Below are 9,825 nucleotides of genomic sequence, written 5' to 3' on the forward strand. Positions count from 1 at the left end.
TTAGGTAACATGGGTGCTCCAGCTTCCTCCCACAGTCCAAAGACATGCAGGTTAATTGGTGACTCTAAATTGTCCGTAGGTGTGAATGTGAGTGTGAATAGTCGTCTGTCTCTATGTGTCAGCCCTGTGCCTCTCGCCCAATGTCAGATGAGATAGGCTCTTGGTCTGCCTGGGGGCCTCCTACCACTTGGACGTGCCCAGAAGCATCCTGATCAGATGCCTGAACCACTTTATCTGGCCCCTTTTTATGCCAATTAGCAGCGGCTCTACTCCGAGCTCCTTCCAGGCTGAGTCCAGCCACCCTACAGCGAAATTTCAGCTGTAGTCTCATTCTTCCAGTCACTACCCAAAGCTCATGACCATAGGTGGAGACTTATGTGACCATTTATTTGGTGGAGTACAGTCACCACAATAAGGCCACTCCACCTCTCCTATAAAATTAACTGGCCTTAATTTCCCTTTGACCTCAAATAACTGTTTTGTTTTTTTTGTGGGAAACATAAACAAGCTGTAAACAGACCAATGCCATATTAACACCTTGTGAAGTAGATATAATAAGATCATTAGCAAACAGACATCCAGCAGATACATGAATACAACGTGAGCATTCATTTGGAGTTGTGTTTGTGTCCACCTGATCAGTGTCAACCACATAGTGACACTCTTTTTAGCTCCGTTTTGGTCTCCACCAACTCCTATGGGAAATACCTGGCTCTTTAGCTTAATGCTATGCTATACTATGTTCCCGAGCTACTCGCTAACCTAGTAGTAGTGTTGCAACATTGTGTTTGTGGAGCGTTGTTGCGTAAAGTGCAGCCTCGCGGCCCTAAAAAACACGAAATGCATGTGTTATGTTTGGTTTTCAATAGCTTACATCTACTAAGAGACTACATCAAACTGCGCCGCTCTGACAAGTATCCGCCAGGTTAGGGATGACAACTTGTATAAATCTTCTGGTTTCATGGCATTTAGTGGCACCTCACAAGTCTCGCAGGAATTACGCTCTGTCATCAGTGCTAATGCTGTCAGCTAAAGTTAGCAATTTTAGTGGCCAACTTGCAACCACACTATTCCTGTGTGGCCCTCAGTCCTAATGTGGCTCCCTGAATTGGCACCCTTGCTTGTTTTTTATCTGCTAGCTTAACATCTGATTTCAACCAAGATCATATCAGTCTAATAATGTCACCCTCCTCCCTGTGCCAAGAAAACATTCAAATAATAAGAATATAAGTGTTATGAAAGTTTTTATTTCAGTTTTAATTTTTGAGTCAAGGTCCTACTTCTAAGTCTATCCATTCTTCTGGTTGGAAAGCAATGTCAGCAGCACTGCAGGGGAACCAGACCGATGGTTCAGATCTTGTGAGCATGAGGGGTCAACAAAGTTCATGGCGTCCTTTTTCGTCTTTCTGAAAAATTCCATTTTAGTGACAGAATGTTCGGAAGATATGTGACTTGTGAAAACTGGGTCCAATTTTTACTTCAGTGACTGTGGGGTGAAAGAATTGGTTATAATCCGTTCACTTTTCCCATGGAATGAAAAGACTCAGTGCTGCTGCTAGTCTCCTAAAGGGGGGCGGGGCGGGGCTGTGGCAAAACCCACATGACAGATACAGGAAACAATCTAAACTGGGCCATCTCGGTTTATCAGTGGTCTCGGATAATCTTTTCACGTAGGCAGACCAGGTGACAGATGTGGAAAATGTTCATCTAACAATAATAATTACATTCTGGCGTTATTCATGCCAGCTCTGCAGTAACAGGGCTGAGAGCAGACATAATGTATACAGTGTCACTAAACACTGGAATCAGTCTCAGGAATAAAGCTGACACCAGTATAATTAAGAATAATAACGTGATGCTGATGTATTGTTTCACACTTTATTATTCCTCCCAAATGAAAATGCACCCTCAGAACCTCCACCCTTCCTAAGAGAATAAACTGATGAGGTGATGTTCTTAGTTTAGCTCTGTAGTCATACTAATTTCAGGTCATGTGACCAGTGTAGTTATTCCAGGTCAAGGCCTGACTTCTATCCCAGTCTGGATTTACACACAGCGCTGCCTGCCCCTTATAGCCTCACTGCTGGTTTCATAGCTACTGTGTGACATCACAGCTGTGTCAGCGGGGGAGTTTCCAGCTCTGGGATGAGTGGAGATGACAGACTCAGTGTCTAACCAGGATGCATTTTTATATGCCCACATCAGGCTCCAGTGACGACACTGTCCTTGTTTACTCTCCCTCAGGCATGGAAAGTGGATACTATTCCCAGTTCTCTTCGACACCTCACATGTGTGCAGTTCCATCACACCATGGGTGATGATATCATACCTGATGCTGATGTCACAGAGGGGGCTTTTTCTAGCTGTTTCCATGGTTCCCACACACTGCTCGTATTCAGCACAGCTGCAGTCATACCTTCCTGGCAGTTTTAAAGCTAGAAGATAAACATCTAAAGTAAAGAAGGCCAGTCAGTTGCAGCGAACACCCCGCACTCAGGCTGCATTTTTGTTCCACAGTGGGCCAGATATAGACTCTAATTTCACAGTGAACACTTTTAGTACATGCAGCATTTCTAAAATCATCTGGCTTTAATTTCCTTTTGTGTACTTTGCTTTTTATGCCAGTTTGAACAAAAAGAGGGGATACCTTTATCCAGGCTGTTCTCATGCACTGTTCCTATGAGAATTTATATATAACCCACATAATCGGGATGGCTGCGATCACGTAACCAATGCACTTACAGATGTAAAGAAGAAAGTAGTACAAAGAGTGAAACTCTGTCTGAGTATGAAGGCTGGAGTGGTGGGTGGGTCAAACAAACACAGGACTTTCCCCTATAAACCAAGCAAACTTTGAGTTCACTATATTTCTTTTCCTAAACCTAACCTGCATAACTTTACTTTCCTAAATCTAACCTAGCACAACACACAACATGATTCTTTTTCTTTATTCTACCTACGCAACTTTACGTGCCTAAACCTAACCAAGTGAACTTTACATTAAGTACATAACTTTCCATTAAGCATGTAACGTGACAACACCCAACCATGTTTCTTTCGTTAAGCCTAACCTAAGTAACTTAACGTTCAGCACATGATGTGACTATGCTCAACCATGTTTCTTCTCCTAAACTTAACCTATGTAACTTTACGCTACGTACATAACTTTACGTTAAAAATATATCGTGACAAGGCCACACCATGTTTCTTTTCCTAAACCTGACTTATGTAACTTTACTTTCCAGAATCTAACCTTTGTAACTTTATGTACCAAATCCTAAACTACTGAACTTTGTGTTAAGTGCACAACTCAACATTAAGCACATGATGTGACTATGTTCAACCATGTTCTTTTTTTCTAAATATGTATCGTGACAATGCCACACCATGTTTCTTTTCCTAAACCTGACTTATGTAACTTTACTTTCCAAAATCTAACCTATGTAACTTCACATGCCTAAACCTAAACTACAAACTTTACAATAAGTACATAACTTAACTTGTATGTAATGTGAAGAACACTAACATGTTTCTTTTCCTTAACCTAACCTTGGTAACTTTACATTAAGTACATAACTTTACCTTCAGTACATAACATGACCATGCCCAACTATGTTCCTTTTCCTAAACCTTGCCTATGTAACTTTATGTTAAGTGCATAACCTAACGTTAAGGACGTAAACTTGACAACACCCAACTGTGTTTCTTTTCCTTAACCTAATCTATTTAAGTTTACTTGCCTAAACTTAACCGACATAATTTTGCATTACTTACATAATGTGTTGATGCCATTTTTGTGGCCCTAAATCGTTTGACATCACACAAACTGTTATATGTACATTTTCAAAACACATCATGCAAACTGTTTTATGAGGATACGCTGAATTATCCAAATCATGCTGCAGTATTTACTGGACTTAATATGTGCACATAGTTTAAAGTATAAATAGTTTAAAACACAGTCTAATACAGCACAACAGCAGTGCAAAAACAACAACAACAAAACCTCATTCATTAAAAATACTTACTTTTTATGCATTCAAATTTAGGGTCATTTTTGAGGCTAGACTTGGCAACAACATGCATGTGTGTATATGTGTATGTACATGTACAGCATGTGTATCTATGTATTTGCAGACAAACCCAGGTTGTTTTTCCCAAACTTTGCTCACATTTGAAGCTTTGGTTGTCCTATCTGCACTCAGCTGTCCATTAAACTAAATTCCATTAGTGGTAGCTGGCAGGCTATTCGAGGAATGTTCCTTGGCTTTAGCCTTCAAACCAACCATCTATATACCACTGTGTAAACTGAACATGAAACCAAGATCTCAAAATGATTTTCCTGCCTGTATATTTCTGCCTCTTTGAACTTTTGGGCTGCCTGCCTGCAGAGGGACGGTGTGGGTGGAGAAGTTGAAAAACAACATGTTGAGAACAGGGAAGAAAATGCTGTTATTTTGCATTTCATTGACATTTTAGGCATTTTAGTTGGCTTTCAACTCAGGCAGTGGAAAAATAACCACATATATTTGTATCAGCATTACACACAGCCACACATAAGGAACACAGACCGAGGGAACACCCCTGACAAGACAGTTGAATAAGTGCACAACATCGCTGTGTCATCTGCAATAAGTGTTTCATCAGTGAAGCAGGATAATAAAGATGTGCTGGGAAAGTAAATTGCTGCTTTCTTTTACAATTCAGGGCAGGTCTGCAAAAACGCTCACAGGGAAAATTTTAAATGGATGGGACGGTGATCTGTTGAAATTTAACAATGTTGAAGAGACAGGTCAATTACTTAGAGATGAAAGACTTGGAAGCTGATGGAAACTTTTTGAAGCCTGCCTGTGAAGAGACAAGCAGTGGAAACTAATAATGGATCCGGAGCCTGGGATGATTTGTTGAGATTTAACAATGGTAGGTTGGTGGGCAGATGAACTGTCAAGATGGAAACTGTGTCTATTTAAAGCCCTGAGTGGTGGAAATGTTCAGACTGGAAACATGCATGAGACTCAATCTTTTTCAGGCACGGCTTGCACGAAATAGTTGGGTTTAGGATTACTTGGGATAATGGGCCGAGGTATAATATATTGACGGTTTGATGCCAGAGGGGCATAGTTGGAAGGTGGATTGCATTTTTTGGTCAAATTTTTCTCATAAATCATTTAGTTAGGGACATCAAGGGGAATGCATGTGCCAGCCTGTGTTAACAAGGGAGGAGATATTGCTTTCATCTACCTTGGACAAAGAATTTTTGACTGGCTGAAGTTCACAGGTGGAAACTAGCTCTTGATATAGTGCATGGGAACATATGTACCGATATAACAAGGGGGGATTAATGGGAGGGATGAAATGTCACAGGCGGAAAGTGAGAGTGGAAAGTGCCTTTTTAAAACCTGTGTCCTGGAAAGTGTTTAGACTGGAGACACTGATGAGAATTTGGGCTGTTATTCTTTCAACAAACAGCAGAAACTCATCTCAGCTGTAGATTTACTGCCACACACATGGCTACGGATGTCAGGTGGTCTGTACTTAAACACAGCTCTGTGTGGGTCCAGGATGGCCGCTGTTCTGTTTCAGTGACCTTTCAGCCGGAGGTCGAGGGAGTTTCTAATCTTAGACATGATGCCCGGCACAATTAGACCTCACTAGGAGCTTCCTTGAAGGCATATTGAACCGTGGCGGTCAGATGAAACCAAGCAAGGTCTTGGGGTGAGAAGGTCCCTGTGACCCTAAAGATGGTCTGCCCTTTACAGGTGTTGGTTTCTAAATATAGAGTGGGTCCTGCCACACACAGTGCTACAGCTACAATGGAAGCTTTTAACTGGAGCACATTGAGAATGACTAAACCTGTCAATTTGTTGGAGGTCTGTTTGTTCAAAGGGATGGTTCATCATTTTGGGAAATGTGCTTTTTCGCTTCTTGCCGGGAGTTAGATGAGAAAAGAGATGCTACTGCATTCTCATGGTTGCATTTGTATATCAATCCCTCAGGTCGTGTTACGTTGAAATTTTTGATGAACGTTTTTCTCACATTCCTACAGTGAACGAAGAATCCAAAAACTGATTCAAACTAACAAAACATAAGTTGTTTGAAGGGGGCATGGTGGAGCAGTGGCTTGCATTGTTGCCTCACAGCAAGAGGGTTGTGTGGAGTTTGCATGTTCTTCAGGTGTTTCCTCCAGGTGCTCCAGCTTCCTCCCACAGTCCAAAGACATGCAGGTTAATTGGTGACTCTAAATTGTCCGTAGGTGTGAATGTGAGTGTGAATGGTTGTCTGTCTCTATGTGTCAGCCCTGTGATAGTCTGGTGACCTGTCCAGGGTGAACCCTGCCTCTCACCCAGTGTCAGCTGGGATAGGCTACAACTGGATAAGTGGAAGCATGCAAGAAAACAACGTTTATCCCAAATTCAGTGTAACACAGGGTGAGTGATTGATACACAAGTCATTTGAGGAGGGAAGTATCCCTGTTAATGTGAAGGTACAGTCAGGAGGTGATTCACTAAGCATAATATAAAGACTAGAAGGTGCAGGAAATCAGCTGGCCCAGCTCTGTCCAAAGCTTAAAAAAATATGCCTACCAACAAGCCCAAAGATTACTAGATTACATATTATATCTTGTTTGATTACTCCACATGCAACAGAGATGAAAAATGACATATTGAGGTTTTACATAGACGTTGACATGTCACAGTAGGCAAATCATGGGTTAAATAATAAAATGAATAGGAGATGCTTCAGTTTCAGGGTCCTGGTACTGTTCATGTTAGCTCACTGTCACACTGTCATTACTGGACACTTATAGAAAAAAGACATTGTTAATGTTATTAGTAACACCTGTGCGTTAACAAGCCAAAATGTCTGTTGTTGTGAAAAACTCATAACCAGTTTTGAAATCATGTAGCATCATCATGCACATGAGGAGAAACTTCCAAGATATTCTTCTCCTGGTCTAAAACATGCACACACTGCGATTTGAAATTTATGGTACATCACTGACTACATGATAGTGTAAAGATTGTGCCAGAGGGAGCATTGCACCACCTCACATTATCTTTCTCACGTGATCTGGCGAGACTGACGTGGGGCAACAAATTGCTGTAATGTTAATGATGCTTTGTAGTGAAGAAAACAAAAGCAGAAGGCTAAACGAGTGTGGATGACAAAATAGTTGGGGGTTAATACCAAATGTCTGTTCTTGAGTGAGAACTGGAGTTGAGATTTTCACTGTCAGTTTTGATATCTGTCACAGTAGTATGCTAGCTAACGTTAGCCTCAAGGGCCCAGCGGCGACACCATCAGCCACTCAAGGACTAACATAGCTTGTCTCTCTCATTGGCTGTTGTGAAAGTAGTTGTAATCATCCAGGCTTTAATGCCTAACTATCAAATGTTTGAAATTATTTGGGTGGCTCTGATAAGTAAGTAAGCAGTTGGGGAAGTTTAAGGCTAGATCTGTAAACCAGTCACATTACTAGATAATCTGGGCTGAACATCGGTACCAACCAAGATCCCAGACTAGATCTGTCCTTCCGATTGTTAGTCCTGTAGCCTGAGCCTGGCATAAGTGTTAATCAGTGAGTTTTAGAGGGTAAGGCTAGCTGTTTCCCCTGCTCTTAGTCTTTATGCTAAGCTATGCTAACTGGGTCCAGCTCAATACTTAATGGACAAACTGAGAAACCTGCAAGCTGCAGTGGAAGAAGACAGGGCTGGCAAGTAAAGGGAATTTACACTAAACTGATATAACTCTTTGGAAGAAACGAAAAAGTATTTGGCCCACGACTAATTACAGGGCAATAACTGGAGCTGAAGGTGAAGAGACACAGTGCTGAAACCCCAACAGCTGCAAACCACCCTACGGCTACAGCTCCACCAGGCCAATTAATTGGACTACTGCCCTTGTCCCAGTATACAAGCCCAGTAAGGGAATCGATTGATTGACTGAACTATGTTTGACTCCGCTACGATAGGTGGCGATATGCCTCCTTTGAGCTTGTTAGTGTTGGACTTTTTTCTGGTTGACCTATTACGTCACAGACCAAACAAGTTAGCTACGGTTAGCTAGCAGCTAACTGGTACATTTTGTCCATCCAAAAACACACAGCTCTGGATGCAGATTTAGTAGTGTTGTTGCTTGCTTCTTCTTCTGTTACACATTTTATGCTTTCTACTTCATGGCCCCGGTGGGGACACTTTGGAGCATGCTCCAAACTCCTCGGTCAGTTTGGGTCTGATTGACTGTATACACACGGGTGGAATTTGACTCCCAAATACATTATCTGGGTGTGTTAGTCTGAGAAATTTGATTTAGTATGATTTCAGTCAGACTAACATGTTTACATGTATTTTAAAAGTAGCTGGACAAACACAATAAATTGATTTTCTCTAATGTCACGTTTCAAAGGTGTAAAGCTTTTCCCATAAGACATGCCTTGCGCTTTTATGGCATCTGCCGTGTTAGTCTGTTTTGCCCAGTGAGGTCAAGACGTTTTTTATATGGACACATCTGTAGCAGTGAGTCTCCAAAGCACCAGACAGTCGATGCTTTTTAACTTTCAAAGTGACTTTTATCATCTAGTTACAACAAGGCAAATAACCTCTGCAGGTCTTCAGTGTTCTCAAATTGAGTCACCGTGTGGTTCCCCGAGCCAGACCACATCCTAACTTTTTTCAATATTTGAATTAAAAGAAAAAAATCCATGTTGTGAAGTGTTTGAATTGAAAGTCTTGTGGCTCACACAGAGCAGGCCGTGAATGTAAATACATATTCTGTAGCGTTCTGAGGCCACCGCTTCCCTGCAGGAATGTCAGCTTCCCCCTATTAGCTTGGCACACGACTGCATACCTCAGCTAATTAGCTTCCTGTAAAAGCCTTGAATAAAAACATCGGCTTTAATCACACGCTGCTGCTTTGTCTCATTCACTGCCAAGGTAAATGTTACTTCAAGCTGAGAAAAAACGGACATTCTGCTTTGTGGGTTTCTGCTTCCCAGACAGGTGTTTCAAGCCGTGATGTGCAGCGATCCAGGTCAAGACTTCACCTTAACATTCCTCAACATCAAATAAACTCGGACTGTTTTTCTATCATTAGACTTTTTAAAGGCTTTCATTTAAATTCATGTGAGGTTACCTGAGATGTCAAGCTGGTCCTGAAAGTGTGTGTTTACTGTCTGTTTTACTGGATGGTTATTTACTGGCTGTCAGCGGGAGAACTGTGCTCTCATACAGTTTCATATAAAGGTTAGCGGCTGCTTTAACAGTTTGTTGGTTTACTGTCAGAAACAGAATGTTCCTGCTGCAGAGCTTGTTGACTATTTTCTGATTATTTAGCAGCTGCCTGCCAGTAACACAAATCCCAATTTACTGTACCTCAATCAAACATACCAGTTATTTACAAGCTGTTTACCAGGTTTTAGCAGCTTATTTATCTGATTTTGTAAACATACATACCCACACCTCCTCTCAGAGATCTTTATTAATTTAGAAGGGAAAAGGCCTGATTAATTGCATGTGGACATTTTTATGTGTCTTTGTTGGATGGCTGTAGTCATAATGGATAAATTTAAGGTTCAAAGTTCATTCTAGACCTTTAAGCAATCTCACTGCGAGATCCAGTTTGTAGCTGTTGTGCCGCTTTCGATGACATCACATGATTATAATTATGTAGGGCTAGGTTAAGTATCAACCAAAATAAACCAGTTCCTAGTAGTATCGGATCTTCTCCAGTCAAACCTTACCTGCATTCTATCCTTTTTGCGCCGGGGGACCTGATCCTGAACCATCCCAACTCCCCGCAGGATTAGCAAACTTTCTGTTGCTGCCA

This window comes from Epinephelus lanceolatus, chromosome 13, assembly GCF_041903045.1.
Source record: "Epinephelus lanceolatus isolate andai-2023 chromosome 13, ASM4190304v1, whole genome shotgun sequence".
NCBI lineage: Eukaryota > Metazoa > Chordata > Actinopteri > Perciformes > Serranidae > Epinephelus > Epinephelus lanceolatus.